The sequence below is a fragment of the Typopeltis vanoorti genome, chromosome 22, assembly GCF_054136105.1.
Source record: "Typopeltis vanoorti isolate ZY-2024b chromosome 22, IOZ_Tvanoo_1.0, whole genome shotgun sequence".
Taxonomy (NCBI): domain Eukaryota; kingdom Metazoa; phylum Arthropoda; class Arachnida; order Uropygi; family Thelyphonidae; genus Typopeltis; species Typopeltis vanoorti.
In genome coordinates this window covers 4,967,859-4,986,321 of record NC_143570.1, presented here as the reverse complement: position 1 = coordinate 4,986,321, position 18,463 = coordinate 4,967,859, and the positions used below count along the sequence as shown (strand labels likewise).

At 37.0% G+C, this 18,463-nt stretch overlaps 1 protein-coding gene across 1 annotated transcript in view; it reads right to left on the bottom strand.

The window, feature by feature from the left end:
- The window catches only part of l(3)L1231 (zf-C3Hc3H domain-containing lethal (3) L1231), a 281,991-nt gene that overhangs the window by 5,465 nt on the left and 258,063 nt on the right, over positions 1-18,463 (bottom strand). The gene's annotated exons all lie outside the window — the stretch shown is intronic.

Below are 18,463 nucleotides of genomic sequence, written 5' to 3'. Positions count from 1 at the left end.
CGCATAAGTTTAAGTTTCGAACTTTAATTTTTTTAAGTATGTCAACTTATGTACCCATATTAAAACAACTGTTCTAGAGGGCAGCAGTAGAGGGAATAAATGAGAAGGAGGAAAAATTTGTTTTCTGGATTTGAAGATGAACTGTGAAGAAGTTTTGAGTACTTACTGCACATAGCTTCTCAAAATTCAGGTAGAGAAATATTGATACTATATCAGATAAACACTGGCCATAGTAATATTTATAGAAGATACAAGTAGCAGAAACTGAATACCTGTGTGGAAGTGGGTGGAGTGAACTGGTGAGATATGGGTAATTAATCAACCTGACTAGGCTCTCCTCTGTATTGATCATATACCAGGCACACTAATTCCTGCATAAAAATTACTTCACACTTAGTTCAAAAGCATCCACAATGCAAATTTATTTTCTTCAAATGTGGCAGAAGTATATACACATTGACATCATTCTAACTTCTTCAATGGTAGCCAATCTGTATATGAAAAGATATATAAATATGCTCTATCTTAAGGCTGAAGGTGGTTTTAAAATAACAATTTCCCAAAGTTTTTGATAAATTAATGCAGGTATGCTTTGAAGAAACAAGAGAGTGCTTTCCTGCTGAAGCCGACTCTCAGATGCTAATAGTTTCTATGTAGTACTGAACTGGACTCACGTCCCAGCTTTCAGTACTATGACCCTGAACTCCTTAATTTTCCATTTATTTTACTTTGAAACGTAAAAAAAAAAAAATCACAGTGAGACTTCCCAAAATGTTATAACACAATTTTTGATCTGCAGTAAAAAAATAAAAAAAATATAAATTTTATTTGTGCACTGTTTCTCATAGCATACCATCATTGATGCAATGGTTCAGTGATTTTTTTTATCAATACTCTGTCACATTTAAAGAGGTATAAAATCAATCGGTAAGCATGCAGTGATTGCATCCTTCAAATGGCTTGCACAACCAAACCATACAATTGTCTTCAACTGTTGATCTGCATCAAGTATCCATACTTGTGAACACAGATTTCTATATGGAAATCTGTGTTCACAAGTATTCACTACTGCTTTTGTTTATAAGAAATATTTTAGGCTCAAACTGTTGCTTGTATTTGATATGCTGCTATATGCTCAGTGCATTTTTTGTTGGTTGCATTTCCTACAAAGAGATTCCATATGGATTCATTCCCAAAACAATAAAATCCAGTGATAAATAGCTCTTCAACTTTAAACGAATTTGTGATGTTTTTTGTGTATACATTTTCTGATGTTTTGAATTTGGCATCTGCAACTGAAAAAGAATTTCTGTAATTGTCAACTGATGAAGTCAATTGGCAGTTACAGAAATATGTCAAACAGGTAACTTTTACAACTATATTTGCTTTCAAAGCCACCAATTATTATTATTATTCAGGCCTCCATGGAGTCAAAAGACTCATCGTGGGAGGTCCTTCCTAAGAAACACAAAGTCTATCAAGACTAATTGAGGGGAGGTCCTCCCCTAAGAAACACAAAGTCTATCATACCACTCCTTGACTGTTCTCGCTCTCACCACTCCATCAGGCAATGTATTCCATGGTTCAACCACCTTCCATGCAAAGACACCACTCCTCATCCTCTTGCTCACAGTTTCCTTTCGTAACTTCCAGTGATTGCCCCTTGTCATCACTCCTTCCCACTGTTCAACAAAGCGAAAGAACTCCCACAGTGTCAACTCTGTAGCCACCTCTCAACAGTTTAAAAGTCTCAATCATATCACCTCTCCTTCTTCTATCCACCAAACTCTGCAGTCCACATTCCCTCAGCTGATCCTCATAACTAACATTGTACAGTAACTGAAACTATCTTTGTTATCTGCCTTTGTACCCTTTCCACAGTTAATTTATCCCCTTCAAATTCTGGGGACCAAATCTGATAACAATAGTCTAAGTGTGGTCTGATCAGGGTCTTATACAACGGAATGATAACTCTTTTATCTCTGCAGGCCAACGTCCTTCTCATTATTGCAGCAATCATCTGTGTTACCTTCACCACCTTTGCAATATTTCAGGTTTCTATCAATCACCAACCCCCAGATCTCTTGTCTCCTCTACTTCCACCAGTATATCTCCTGCAATAGAGTATGCAGTGTCCCAAACCTCAAGACCTTACATTTTGCTGCATTAAACCGACACCCCCATTCATTTGTCCATCTGTCTAGCTTATTCAAATCCTCTAGCAGGGCTATTCAAATCTTATTCAAATCCTCTTGCAGGGCTACCACATCTGCACTATTACTAATAACCCTTCCCAGCTTCACATCATCTGCAAACAACTGAATATCCCCCTGCAATCCACTGACAATGTCATTGATATAAAGGTTAAACAATATAGGTCCCAGTACTGAGCACTGTGGAACCCCACTTGTAACCTTCTACCTCCTTGAAACTGCCCCACCATACACAACTCTCTGATACCTATCGGACAGCCAATATCCTGAATCCAGTTGACCAACCTGACCTCCAAACCCATGTGCTGCAACTTAAATAATAGCTTATCATGTGGCACCTTTGTCAAATGCCTTTGCTAAATCCAAGAAAATGGCAGTATATACCTTTTCCTCATTTACTGCTCTTGTAACTTTATTATAAAAAGCTAGCATATTACTAAAACAAGAGTGCCCCTTCACAAATCCATGTTGACTCTCACAGATAACATTACCCTCATCTGCCCAATGCTGTATACGGTCCTTCACTACTTTCTCCAAGATCTCAGTAACTACTGATGACACACAAACTGGTCTATAATTAGAAACTCTGCAGTCCATATTCCCTCAGTCGATCCTCATAACTGACATTGTACAGTCCTGAAACCATCTTTGTTATCTGCCTCGGTACCCTTTCCACAAGTGTGGTCTGATCAGGGTCTTATACAATGGAATGAAAACTGTTTTATCTCTGCAGGTCAGTGACCTTCTCATTATTGCAGCAATCCTGTGTGTTACCTTCACCACCTTTGCAATATGTCCCCTAAATTTCAGGTTTCTATTAATCATCAATCCCAGATCTCTTGCCCCCCTATTTCCTCCAGTATAACTCCTCCCATAGAATAAGCAGTGTCCCATCGATGTTTCCCAAACCTCAAGACCTTACATTTTGCTGCATTAAACCAACACCCCCCATTCATTTTCCCATTTATCTAGCTTATTCAAATCCTCTCGCAGGGCTGACACATCTGCACTATTACTAATAATCCTTCCCAGCTTTGCATCATTTGCAAACACCTGAACATTCCCTTGCAATCCACTGACAATGTCATTGATATAAAGGTTAAACAATATAGGTCCCAGCACTGAGCCCTGCGGGACCCCACGTAACCCTCTGCTTCCTTGAAACTGCCCCACCTTACACAACTCTCTGATACCTATCGGACAGCCAATCCTGAATCCAGTTGACCAATCTGACATCCAGACCCATGTGCAGCAACTTAAATATCAGCTTATCATGTGGCACCCTGTCAAATGCCTTTGTTGTCTAAGAAAATGGCAGTACATGCCTTTCCCTCATCTAATGCTCTTGTAACTTTATCATAAAAGGCTAGCATATTGCTAAAACAAGAGCACCCCTTTACAAATCCATGTTGACTCTCACAGATAACATTACCCTCATCTGCCCAATGCTGTATATGGTCCTTCACTACTTTCTACAAGATCTTACTAACTACTGATGATACACACAAACTGGTCTATAATTAGACACTTCCAGTCTGCTACCGCCCTTATGCAATGGCACTATCTTACCTTCCTTCCATTCCATGGGCACCTTTGCAGTAGCCAGACTTTCATTGAAAAGCCAGGTCAAAGGCACTGTCAGTTCTCTAGCACATTCTCTCAAAACTCGTGGTGAAATACCATCCAGTCCCACAGCTTTACTGACATCCAGAGTACTCAGTATTTGAAACACACACTCTCCTCCTGTACCTCTAAACCTTGAACCTGCCCTATCCCTCTAGCATTAAAACTGACTCCTCCAGGATGAAATACTCCAATAAAGCGGTCATTGAACAATTCTACTATGTCCTCTGCATCAGTCACTCTATTCCCATTTTTATCCTACAATATCATTCTTCCACAGTCATTTCTCCTCCTACTGGTCACATTGCTAAAAAATTCCTGAGGATTTTTTTTGGATCTTAGGGCAAATCTCCTCTCATATTCCAGTTTCGTCTTCCTTACCATACTGGTCACTCTTCTGGCCTGTGTCTTATACTCTTCATGCATCTTCTCTTCTCCTGTCTCTTTATATCTCTTCCACAGCCTCTTTTTCGCATGCAATTCCTGTTTAATATTGTTTGTCATTCACTTTACTCCAAATTGTGTCCTCTTGTTCACTCGTCGTATATAACTTACCATTGCTGCTAACAAATATTCTTTCATAATTTCCCACACACTAATGATATCCTGGCCTTCCAATTCTTCCCTTCATGAAACTTCCCCAAGTCGACATCTAAGACAATTATAATCACCTGCCTTATAATTCCACATAGGTTCCCATCTCTTTGGGAATCCTGCATGTCTATTCATTTTCCAAGTCAAAACCATATGGTCACTCTCTCCAACTGGTGGGAGAGATGTCATCTCAGTTATTATCAACTCTTCTGATGCTAAAACCAAATCCAAAACTCTTGAACCTCTTGTTCCCTCTATTACATGTTGCCTAAGACATTTGTCCCTCAAGAATTCTAGAAATTCCATTCCCTTATTGCTACATGCATCTTCCTCTCCCCAGTTTATACTACTGTAGTTAAAATCTCCCATAACAATCATTCTTATTGCACTTGCCAAATTCAACTGTCTAAACAGTTGAATTTGGCAAGTGCAATAAGAATGGTCCCCACCCTCTGTATTCCTGGGTCTGTAGCAACACCCCACTAAATATTCTGTCTTGCCCACCTCTACCTCACACCATATGCTCTCAAAATCATTAGTGTCACTGCCTTCCAAAGTCTCCACTCTTAGAGGACATAGGTCGTCACTTATCATAAGCAGTATATCACCACCACGCTTTCCCTTCCTATCCTGCCAAAAAATGCTGTACCCAGCGACTTCTATTCCTGCTATCATATCCTCTTCTGTCAACCACGTCTCAGTGATCCCAATAATTTTTGGCCAGGCTGATGCTATCTGCACCACCTATTCCTTTCCCTTATTCCGGATACTCCTGGCATTAGTATATAGCATATAAATGCCGTTGTTTCTATACCCAGCATTATCCCCTCTAGACTCCACTGAGCTCAGTGTTACCTGATGTTGTCCCCTTTCTCCCAAGTATCCATTCCCACAAGAGGCCACCCCTGCTATCATCCTCCCTGGAACACACTGACTCGTTCAGAACAGCAATCTCTCCAGATGCCTACGTCCTTCCTCATTCAAATGTAAGTGGTCTCCTGCATACAATTCCTCTCTGTTCTCAAACGTACTCCAAGCATCCACATATTCCAGTCCTCTCTTATCACACATTCTAGCTATTATGTCATTCAATATTACTACTCTTCTGCTCAGTTCGTCATTATCATACCTAGGCAACACACACACTATCTTTCCTCTCTGTGTCTTCTTTTGTACCACCTCAAGCAATAATCTCATATCTCTCGCTGCCCTATTTACACCACCACTCAAGTCATTTGTTCCCACCATCACAATCATCTCATCCACCCTTTTACCTCTCTTAACTGCCAAAGCCATCCTTTCTATCGTTCCTCCTGGCAAACACTCCTCGCGTATCCTATCTTGAACACCACGGATCACTGAGTCCCCATACATTATACCTCTTACCATTCCCTCTCTTCTATTGTTTCCATTTTCTCCTCGTCTTTCATTCCCATACCTCTCTCTCTCTCTCTCATTCCCTCTCTCCTACTGTTTTCATTTTCTCCTCTTCTAGCACTCCCATACCTCTCTGTCATTCCATTCTCTCCTCTTCTGGTACTGCCATACCTCTCTCATTCCGTCTCTCCTACTGTTTCAATTCTCTCCTCTTCTAGCATTCCCATACCTCTCTCTCTCTCTCTCTCCTACTGTTTCCATTTTCTCCTCTTCTAGCACTCCCATACCTCTCTCTCTCATTCCAATTAGAATAGTTATGGTTGGTATGGTCGAGAGAGTTACAGCTGCACAGGTAATCAGCGTATGATAGATCAATAAATCAGTTTTTTTTTAAAATTCTGCATCATGATAACAGTACTAAGCAATGCTAAATTATCCAGTAACTTATTTTCACTTTCACACAAGAACAATAACTGAACAACGACAAACCGTCTAAAAACCAAGAATCAAGTCTACTTGTAGAAAATAAAATCCAGCAGACTCATGTAAGTGCACACTGAGTAAGCAATATTTTAGCCCTGGCTGCGTTGAGATATCTCTTCCCTTCTCTCTGACTAGCATTACCCAGGCACTCTGGATAATGATGGTAGATGGTGACGCTGAAAAACCTTTCAGGTATATTTGCCTCTCCATTAGACTGGTTTTTCAGCCAGCTGAGTTCAAAGGGTTATGATGAATATTAACAGTTCTTTCTGTTTGTTCATTATAGAAAGTTGCAAGCACAAGGCACTTTAAAAGTTCAAGATTTCTCCAAGGAGAGAGTTTAACTTTAGGAAAATAGTTTGAAGTTTGGCCAAAGCAATTAAAGCCATGAACTGAACTCAGTATTTTGTCTGTTAACTGCATATGTTTTTCTACTGGCCTGTTTTGTAAAACAAGCTGGTAGAAGAATGTATGCAGTTCTGCTGCGAAAAAAAAAAAAAAAAAAAAACTTGGAAGCAAATCCCCTTATAAAGTTTCCCTATGTTCTAGACAGGATATAGCTGCAGATCTTTCTAAAAGAAGGGAAATTGTTATGTTGTCCTAACATGCCCTTAGGAAAGTGGATAAGAGTTGTTAGTTTAGAAGTGGTGCAAAGATAATGTATATTTAGCATTTTGGCTAGCTTTTGAAATGTACTCAGGATATAAAGGATATCAATGAATAAGTTTCGTTGCAATTCTTGTATATGAAAGGCGAAGAAAATTAGGAGGATGTAGTATTTTATCTAAATGCAGGAATTAAAAAATTGGCTAAAAACACTGGCATAGAAAACTGAATTGTGTGACAAAAATTCAATTATAATCTTCACAACACTTTTAAACCACACAAATTAAACCAGCGGTCTTTATCTTCTGCTTTCATAAGGGAAAAACTCCATTCTTGGTGACATCCAAGAGCTTATAGCATGCCTTGTGCTTGTAACTTTGGTTACTATAGGCAGACAAGAAAAATCAGTAACATCTGATTTAACCACCCAAATGGCCACCCATTTTGATATAAAATATAAGCTTCATATCCACGTTATTAGAAGAGTATCCAGCTGTTACATTAATTCCAATGGACACGTCAAGGCTAGTTTGGTTTGGTGACTAAAGAGCATAAGAAATACACATGCTACATTATTATAGCAAGTTAGAAGTAGTTCCCTCCCACACACATAGGATACCCACTTTGTAAAGGATTACATGGAGGAAAACTACAGTACTGCAGAGAAGTCATTACAAGCCTTAGAGCCAGTCAGTAACAGCAAGGAAGACTCCCTGAACCACAAGTACAGAAGCATGGCTGTATTAGTGATATTTCCCAAGCCTTTTGAGTCAATGCTCCAATTTTTAAACTTAGTGTAATCAGCAAGCTTGAAGTTGTTTGGACATAAAATGAGACTGCAACATTCTTATACTTCATTTCTTAGATGAATTAAAATTATGCCTATTAGAAACACTTTAATTAAAACAAACCTAACTTTTTATCTAATTAAAATTTTTTTAAAATTAAATTGGGCACATACATGAGTGGTTGGCAGGTCAACCTATAGTATATTAGCACCATACATGGGAATTTACAATAAATGTCCACAGACAATATATAATTTTATAACTAAGCAAGTGAACAAATTAATATATTATCCCATCTATCAGCCAATCAAAAACATCCATATAACTAAGCTAATGAGTTCAATAATGAAGCTCATTTACCTCATGTTTTCTGTTTTCTTTTAATATCTGAGGATGACAATGAAATGACACACTGTAATGAGATGCTCATTATATTATGCCTATTTATGTTAGTTGTTATCCCAAAAGTATGTATACACTACATTTTAATTTCAATTTTAAGTAGTTCTCAATTTTGTGTTTCTTATTTTTCTTTTCCCCTTTCTTTATTTATTAATCTTTTGACTAGATATCCAAACACAATCAGATTTCTCTGATTGTTTGGATATCTAGAAACTGATAAACTGATATCTAGAATCTTGTGCAGAAACTGAACATTTCTGCACAAGGCAGAAATGTTCAGTTTCTGCCTTGTGCCTCTTCTACAGATAATTTCATGGACAGTGCTCTGCTGAATTGGCACAAGGGTTATTTGAAAAGTCTGGTAAATTTCCAATAGATGGCAACACAATTTGTTCATTCATACCAGTGTCAGCACGTATCATCTTTTTGCATGACTCCTGGCAAAATTTTAGTCACGTGCGATGCGTAGCTCTTGTTTCACAAACATTTAAAATGATTGTGTTTGCAATTTTCATAAAAATGGAGAAATAAGAGTTTTGTGCAGCGATAAAATACTCTTATTTGAAGAAGTGGACGGCCGCGCAGATCAAAGCCGATTAGATGCAGTTCATGGGGACTCTGCACCAGCATTAAAGACTATTTATTTTTGGATAAATGAGTTTAAATGTGGTTGTAAGTCCATCAAAGATGAAGTGCACTCCGGATGCCCGACTGAGGTCACGATGAAGGAGATGATTGATAAAATCCATTGTATCATTATGGAAGACCACTGAGTGAAAGTGCATGAGATCGCTGAGATTGTAGGCATCTCAACTGAATGGGTGTATAATAAAAATTGCACGTGAAAAAGCTGTGCGCGCAATGGGTGCCAGGATTGTTAACTGTCAATCAAAAACGTATGCAAAAAGGCATTTTAACGCAGTGCTGGGTGATGTTCAATCATAATTCGCAGGATTTAATGTGTCGATTTATGACTGTGGATGAAACTTGGATCCACTACTTCACACCAAGTCAAAGTAAGTCAAAACAGTGGACAATGCAAGAGTACCGCAAAAAGCGAAGACCGTTCTGCCAGCTGGGAAGGTGATGGCTACTGTTTTTTGGGATTCCCAAGGAATTATCATGATAGACTATTTGGAAAAGGGTAAGAAAATAACAGGAGTTTATTATGCGTCATTGTTGGGCCATTTAAAAGAAGAACTGAAGAAAAAATGGCCAAGATTGTCACACAAAAAAGTGCTCTTTCATCAAGACAATGCACTTCCACACACCAGCTGCCACAACAACAAAATTGCATGAATTGAGGTTCAAATTGGTTCCACATCCACTGTATTCTCCAGACTTGACCCTGTGTGACTTCTTCTTGTTCTCAAACTTAAGAATTTGGCTCAGTGGGAAAAAATTTTCTTCGAACGAGGATGTCATCAAGACTGTCAATGACTATTCTGCACAATTTGACAAATCCTACTTTTTAGATGGGATGAAAAAATTGGAAACTCGCTGGACCAAACGTGTAGACCTCGATGGAGACTATGTTGAGAAATAAAGGCAATTTTTTCCAAAAAAAAATGTGTTTTTTTTTATCAAACTTTTCAAACAACCCTCATATTATACCCTCAAAATCATTAAAACAAGAACAGCTACTAATCCAACACCCTTTACAGTCCATCTCGAAACTCAGTTAACCACCCAACTTCACTGCCTCCTCTTTCTACTCCACTCTGCCTCACCTTAAGATCACAATCCTCAGCTGTTCAAGCAAAATGTGAACAGATTCCTCTTGCCCACACAAGGCACTAATGTGCTATAGATCACGTGGCCTTTCATGTGTGGATCAGATATATATAAAAACAAATAAAAACAACTGAATTCATGAATACTGCACATCGGTTGATTCATGGCAGCACCAACACACGAAACAGATACAATTCACTATTATTAATTCTCTTTATCCATTTATAAGAAACTTAAAGAACTGATATTCTCTGCAGAATTTCAATTAGTAAAAATTAAATTCTTACTAAATACAGAGGATAACTACCATATTTTTCCATGTATAGGACAAACCCTACTTTTTCGAACCCAAAATTAAGAAATCAATATTTTAAATATCTCCACTGTCTAATCATACACTCAGTGGGAGGAGGTCCAAACTATCTCTCTGAAGCTTTATTTCCATGTTATTTTGTGTAATTGATAACTTTAACTTGAATTTTGAAGAATATGACAATTGTTTTTTATTTTCAGACATTTTTATGGGCTCAAAATATTGCTAATGCATTAACTTACCCCACCAACGAGTTGCAGACATATGAATGCTTTCAGAGTTCTGATTGGTTTACTCAGAATCATTAATGATGTCAATTGACAGAGTTAACAAAAGCTAGTGATTGGCGGAAGCCTGTTTGCAGAGAACCATAAAGCTATATGGTTCCTGCCACATAGCTATATAGGCAAACTAAAGGAGGTGCTAAGGGTTTGCCATTATCTCCTACCTTAGCAAACAACTGTATAGACCACTTAAAACACATGCTTCCCACCCTCTCTGTATGTTGACATTTTGCAATGTGAAAGTTTTCTTCATCTAACTTAGGTCCCCCCCCCACACACAAAATTAATTTCATCTACCCAAGAATTAAATGCTTATCATCATCATGCATCTCAGAATCTGGCATTACTTATGCTCCACATTTTTTCTCAGAAAAAAATTGTTCTTATAAATAATAATATTCCTTGGACATTCTTCCAAAGACAATGTAATGGGCAGACTTTCATTGTACAGAAAGAAAACTAGTATATGTAAACTGATGATACTTCTTATCATAATCCATCTCAGAATCTGGCATTACTTATGCTCCACATTTTTTCTCAGGAAAAAAACTGTCCTTATAAATAATAATATTTCTGTGGTTTAGCAGATCTTCATTTAATTTCCATATTGACCATATGCCCCTAAGCATAAAATAGGTTTATTAAAATAAATAAATTAACAAACATATATTAATATGTACTAGTTCTGATAACATCTGCTGTGTGCAAATTTTTTTTTCCCTAGTCTTTTTTTATACAAGTCTTGTACTGGACTGAAAGTTGTTGTATTGCAAGTCCAACAACGTACGAAACTTGTTGGATTCTATTGATCATTTTAATAAATCTGTTTCATGTTTATAAATGTGATCTCAACAGTGGAAAATAAATGAAGCACTGTCTATACTAAATGTATTTTCAACTCTAATAGTTACAACTCTGAATAACAACACAAACAATTATGGCCTCATTCTTCTCAAGAAGATATTTCAGAGTTCCCTTTCCCTATGTCAAAGGTTAATCTGAAAGGCTTGCAGACTTCTGCACTAAAAAACCTTCTAGTTCATATATTAACCTTGTCTTGTGCTCTCCAATGGATAAATTTCCTCCTCCTCCTCCTTTATATCCAGGTTTTACAGAAATCTTTGGTCATGTGGTCTGTTGTATTGCATGCAGACAGTACATGCAACTACATTATTTAGAAGAGCACCAAGAATACATTTAGTTTCATGAGGCTGATAAATCAAATCTTGCTAGTTACAGAATTCAATAAATAAATAAATAAAATTAAAAAAGAATAAAATACAAGCTGTTTTTTTTTTTTTTTTTTTTGTTAGAAAAATCATATATAGCAAGCTGTGAAGTTAATGGTTAATGAACAAGAAATCGTCAATCAAACAACAGGAATGAATGCCCAATGCAGCAAATTATTTCTTAGACATTTCTTCCTTCATAAATATTCTCATCTTATAAAGCATCACTTTACTTAGGAAAATTTTCCCTTCCTTTATCAAATGTTGTTTGATTGATATTTCTTTATTTGGATGCTGCATTTGGAATATTTCAGTTGGTACAGACTTCTCTTCAAGATACATTTTCCAGTCACCTTCTTAATCAATGCAGATGCATTTAATTCATAACTAAAAGAAGTGAAAACAATGTAGTGTTTTCTTTGTAAATATTCTATTTGGTTCCATTCCAGAGAAGACTGAAAAAAAAAAAAAAAGTACAAATCATATGGGAAAAGGATATGATGGTGGATTCTCAACACCACATTCAATCCCAAAAGTGAATGAGAACTAGGAAACACAGCACACCCAACAGAGATCTCTGATCTTGAACTATCATTATAGATGGGCAAGAAATCATTGGGTTGCTCTGTGTGTCTTAAACAACTGAATGTAGACAGATCATGGTGTATAAGATTTCTGCAGTTCACAAAGCGAGAAGTTGCAGGATGGGGGTGAAAGCCTGCCTTGGAGGAATGCTGGCTTGTTTGGTGTAGGTAATGTTGTCAACATTTATAGTTTCCATAGCCTTTTTAATGTGGATAATTGAAGGAAGAATGACAGTCTGTCGTGTGATATTGGATCTGCCAACAAAGAGAAAAGAGACTAGTCCATGTAAGATGATCTGGAAGGGAATTTATTTTTATGATATTTCCAAAACAGCTAGTCAGTGCAACTGAACAATAATTGTTGGCCTGTGTTGGATCCTGGCCTGGTTTTGGGATGCCACTGACAACTGATTTATGCCAAGAATGTGCAAACTCTTCCTCTAAGTATTCTGTTGTACAGTAACTGAAGGAGATCCATTGATGATGTTTTATTTCATAATGGATGTCATCAGCACTTACTGGACTAAGGTGATACGATAAAAGATTTCTTTTTAAGTTTCTCTTTAACAAATGGCTGATTGTATTGCCCAAACCCATTGGGAGAAAAATTTTGTCACTATTTCTCTTTTGCTCTTTCAATATTAAAAATTCAGGAGGATATGAAACTTGCTGAGATTCTGGCCAAGTTTTCTCCCGAAGTCTCTGCAAGCTTTGGGATTGGCAACTGAATATTCATTATGTTCCAAGTTAGACAATTGGAATATCTACCTTTCATCTCCCAGATTTTATCCCATACAATTTTGTACTAGTGGTTTAACTGATGATGTAAATAGGATCCAGGATTATTTTTGACACTAACATCCCACATAATGTGTTTTGGCCCAAGCATGTTTAAATGCTATTAAGTTTGTTGTGGTAGAGCATCCACAAAATAAACTCCAAGCTTTAATCTTATTCTTTTTTAGCTGCTTGGCAGTCTGGATGGACAGAGTGGAAATCAGAATGATGTTTTTGGAATTGCAGTGGTTGCTGCATGGACAATACAATCTGTTACATAATTCACTGTTTCATTGATAAGTGTTTGGCTGACTGCTTCAGTATTAAATTTTGCAAAATGTGTTCCAATCGGCTTATTTTATTTTCCACATAGACATCGGTAGAAGGACGTGGTTCTTTAACATCCCATGTGAGCAGTGGAAAAATGGCAGGGGAGAAGACTAAGACTGACTGCAGAATAAGAGCAGGTAGGCATACGGAAGAAGGTATTTATTCTGTTATTAATAAGTTACGGAAGAAGGTATTTATTCTGTTATTAATAAGTTTTATATTTTTATTCATAATATTATTTTAGTTACTCTTAATTTCTTCATAATAGCTAAAAGTAATGACAAAGCTGGATTTTTTAATCAATGTGTGACTATTAAATTATTATTATTATACAGGCACCTCAATGGAGTCCAAAGACTCACTGTGGAAGAACCAATCTATCCACAAAATCTATCATACCTCTCCTTGAACCCATTAACAGACAAAGCACTCATAAGTGATTCCGGTAATCCATTCCACTCATTCACAATTCTCTAAGCAAAAAATCGAGTCCTCACAATCCTACTAACCACACGCCTTTATTCAACTTCCAGGGATGAACCCTTGTTCTGGTCGCTCTAGCCAAGTGCTGAAACATTTCCTCTGCATCTATCCTATAAATCACAAAAATGACAATAATAGTGTTTTTTAAAATTTGCATAATCTGCAATGGGTGCCCGCTTGAGGGCGCCATTTTTTTCCGCGCTCGAGTTAACTCGACCGTAGCAGTTAAAGGGTTAAATATTTCTATCATATCCCATATTTTTCTCCTATCAACTAACGTGTGTGGATTGTAGAAGTTGTGGATAGATTGGTTCTTCCACAGTGAGTCTTCGGACTCCATTGAGGTGCCCATATAATAATAATAATTTAATAAAGTCACACATAGATTAAAAAATTCAGCTTTGTCATTACTTTTAGCTATTATGAAGAAATTAAGAGTAACTAAAATAATATTATGAATAAAAATATAAAACTTATAAATCTATCCTCATAGGGAACATGACGTGGGCATATCAAGGCCTTATTAAAGAGGAATGACACTTCCTTATCTCTTCTTGTTAATGTGTTCTTCAATACTGAAGTAATCTTATGGGCTACCTTAACAACCTGAGCAATATGTCCTCTAAACTTTAACTCTCTGTCTACCACCACCCTAAATCTCTAGCTTCATCTATTTCCTAGAGTCCAAAAATGTGATGAACAGCTTGTAATCTATCCCAAAAATGCATAACTTCACATTTCTCCACATTAAACTGACACATATCTTTTGCCCATACTGACAGCCTTTTAAATCGTCCTGCTAGCTCTCCACATTGCCTTGATTAACTATTACGCTACAATTTTGCATCATCAACAAACAATTGAATATTTCCTTTCAGATTATTTCCTATATCATGTACAAATTAAATAGCACTGAGCCTTGTGGCATACCACTAGTCACCTGTTTTTTGATTCTGTCCCTCCATATACCACTTTTTTGATATCCATCCAGCAGCCACCCTCTTATCCACTTAACCAGTGTCATATCCATCCCCATTTGTTGTAATTTGCATAACATAATTCCATGTGTTATTCTGTCAAATGTCTTTGCAAAATCATCGTGTAGCCATTTCCTTCATCCACTTCAGCTGTTACTCTATTATTATAAAAAGTTTGAAATTACTAAGGCATGACCAACCCTTCACAAAGCCATCTTTGACCCTCATACAGTATATTTTTATCTACCCATTCTTGAATTGTCTTTTTTACCAACTTTTGTAATACTTTTACCACAATGCCTGAGATACTGATTGGTCTATAATTTGCTACTGCAGTCTTAGAACCTCCCTTATGCAAGGGAATCATTTTGCCCTCTTTCCACTTCCTTGGAACTTGACCAGAGCTGAGACTTAAATTAAAGAGCCTAATCAAAGGCATTGCCAGTTCCCTTGCACATTCTCACAAAACCCTAGTTGATATCCCCATCTAAGAACCTCCAATTCATTCACCTCTGTTCCCACATTAGTGCAGCCACATAGGTTAAAGCAGTAACCTCACTAGGATTATATACCCTTGCAAATATTCACTCAGTAACTCAACTATTTTATCCACTTCTGTCTCCTTGCGACCATCATCACTCATTAAAGTTAATCTTCCATAGTCGTTCTTCCTCTTACTTGCCACATAACGAAAGAACTCTTTGGAATTTCCTTTGGCATACTTGGCTAGATTCTTCTCATAATCTGATTTTCCCTTCCTTACCTGAGCCTTATACCGTTCAGGAGTTTGCTGGTCACCTTTCTCTTTATATACCCTCCACAGCATTTTCTTCTTCTGCAGCTCATGCTTAATGATATTACTCATTCATCTAATGCCCACCTGATTAACCCTCCTTACCCTAGGTACACAGTTTAATACTGCTTCCTCTAGATGACCCTTAACTATATCCCATGCACTACTAACATCATTAAACTGCAGCATAAAACAGCATAAAACTTTTATGCCATGTTACAGATTTAAGCTTCTTCATAAGCATGTCATAATCACTTGCCTTGTAGTTCCACAAATATCCCCTTCTTGAAAGAATATTCCTCATGCTTTACAATCTCCCAAGTCAAGACTGCATGGTCACTTTCACCAATTGGAGGTAATGTTGTCACCTTGGTTATGGATAGCTCTTCTGATACTATGACCAGGTCCAATACTTCCCTACCCCTAGTCCCCTCCATCACATGCTGCCTTAAGTAATTATCTCTTAGCAGGTGTATAAATTTTATTTCCTTACTGCCATGTGATCTTTCTTCTTTCCAGTCTATATTTCCTAGCTGAAGTCCTCCATAATAATTTCTCGACCTGTACTCATTGTATTAATTTGGCGATGCATGTCTTCCTGATCATCTGTGGAACTCCCTAGCCTATAGCAACAACCATCTGTATATTTTGTCATACTGGTCTTAATCTCACACCAAACTGTTTCAAATGAACAGCACCCTCCTGCCTACCTCCCTTCTGAAATGAATTCTTTGCTTACAGCACCACAGAAAAATCAAACATGATGTTGAAGAACCTTTTTGCAATATCATTCACCAGTCGTAGTTCCTTTTTCCAGCACTTGTAGCCTGGTCCATCCATTAAGCATAATGCTCCCCCCCCCCCCCCCCACACACACCATGACCCCAGCACTGCTGTATCTATTTTCTTTCAATAACATTCTCACGATAAACAGTATACTCTTTTCATGCCAGATCAAGTGCTGTCTAGAATCGGAGGAAAGATTAAAATGACTCTCATCTGCAAAAAATGCATTAGGCCATTGGTGTCTTGTCCAATTTTATGGATACATCACTAAAAATGTGCTCTATAATGAGCTGTGGATAATGAGATGCAGACTATATAATAGGTCTATACGCCCAAAGGATGTATAGGCCTATTTGTTGCAGATGTCTTGCCACAGTTTGTTGAGATAGCCATGTACCAGTGCTTGAATGGACTGACTAGAAAGCTGACCTGCCTTGGTGCATCGGTTATATTTTGCTATTATAACCAAAAAATCTGTCTTTATGCGCTATGGTAAAGTGAGGATGACCTGTTAGCAAATGTCTGCAAACACATTCCATTGGTTTGAAACACTGTTCAGAGCGTGGATACAATGCTATGTGAGATTCAAAACTCTCTCATAATATCAGTAATTCCGTGGCCTTTTTCAAGCTTTCCAATAATTTTTCCTCATGAAATCATCTAGGTGATGTCTTTAAGACATTGCAAGACATCCAAGTTTGCAACTTTATTCCTTCATAAAAAGAACTTCTTTCAAACACATTTCATTTAATGCAATGCAGCCTTTTATCATGTTGAGTACTACCGAGTGACCCCTTTGAGTGCAATTCAAAAATTGAACGTGTACCCGTTTTCTACTCAAAATCGCCAGTTAGACAAATTGCCACAATCTGATTCATCTGAATCTCCAGAAATAGTGTTTGTCCATAGGTTTTAGACACCAGTGTAGCTTTTTATTACATTTTATAAAATGAAAGCTGTTGAGCCGCTTGTAACAAATGTCTAATGCAGTGGCAGCATATATAGTGATGTTTGATGTCAAAAATGCCAATGGGTGTGACTACTAGCAAACATTAAAAAATTAAAGACAATAGCAAAATGAAAACACTATTTGTTATATCATGGCATTAAACATTTATTTCTCCCATCAAATTATCAATTTTATACAATTTATAAATCAATTATGAAATTAAAGAAAATGATAAAAAGACATGGCAATAATTAACCAGATAAACTTATGTAAATTACTTATTGCATTTTCAGAAAAAACTGGCAATGAATATAACAATATATAATATAAACAGAACAAAATATAACAATCACTTCCAAAAATGGAGACTTTTAGACAATCATTTCTATTCAAATTAGCAAAGTAATTTGAATCTACAATATCCTTTTAACCAGAAATGACTCTTGTGAATGAAAAAAATTGCAGAATGGACCAAATTCTGAAAGCTCTTGGTTATTTTGCATATACATTGACTCTCCTCCCTTTCTGATCAAAGTAATATATACCACAAATATAAGTTACTTGGCTTTCACACTTTGACTATCTTTTCAGATGTATCTGGGGCATAAGTGATAAGGAATAGTTTTGCTGTGATCTTGTATATCAAGGGAGAAGGGTTGTGTAATATTTTATCTTTTTTTTATTTTTTTATTTTTTGTACAGGCATGCAGATAATGACTAAAGATGTGCGGTGTATGTAATTCAGTTATGGAGTGAAAGTTGTATCACTAGAACATAATAGGCCTGATCCTGTGTCAGTGCTGGTTTTCTCTAAACAGAGAAAAAAAGATACCATTTGAAAGACAGGTGAATAAAGTATCTAGAAGAGGGATAGACAATTATTTTATTCTTTTTTCTACATTAAATTATTTTTGGATGTAGTTAAAATGTTGCTAATGGGACCAAGCTACATTGGCCAAATGGTATGAGAAGAGCTTTGTTCTTTCTGTGTATAAGATGACTGCAAAGGTTACATAGCTACTTGCAAACTTTTAGATTGGCATGTTACACACACACACACACAGAGAGAGAGAGAGAGCACTTACATAGTTATACAATGAACACTGCACAGCAATACTGTATTCTTTAAACAATGACA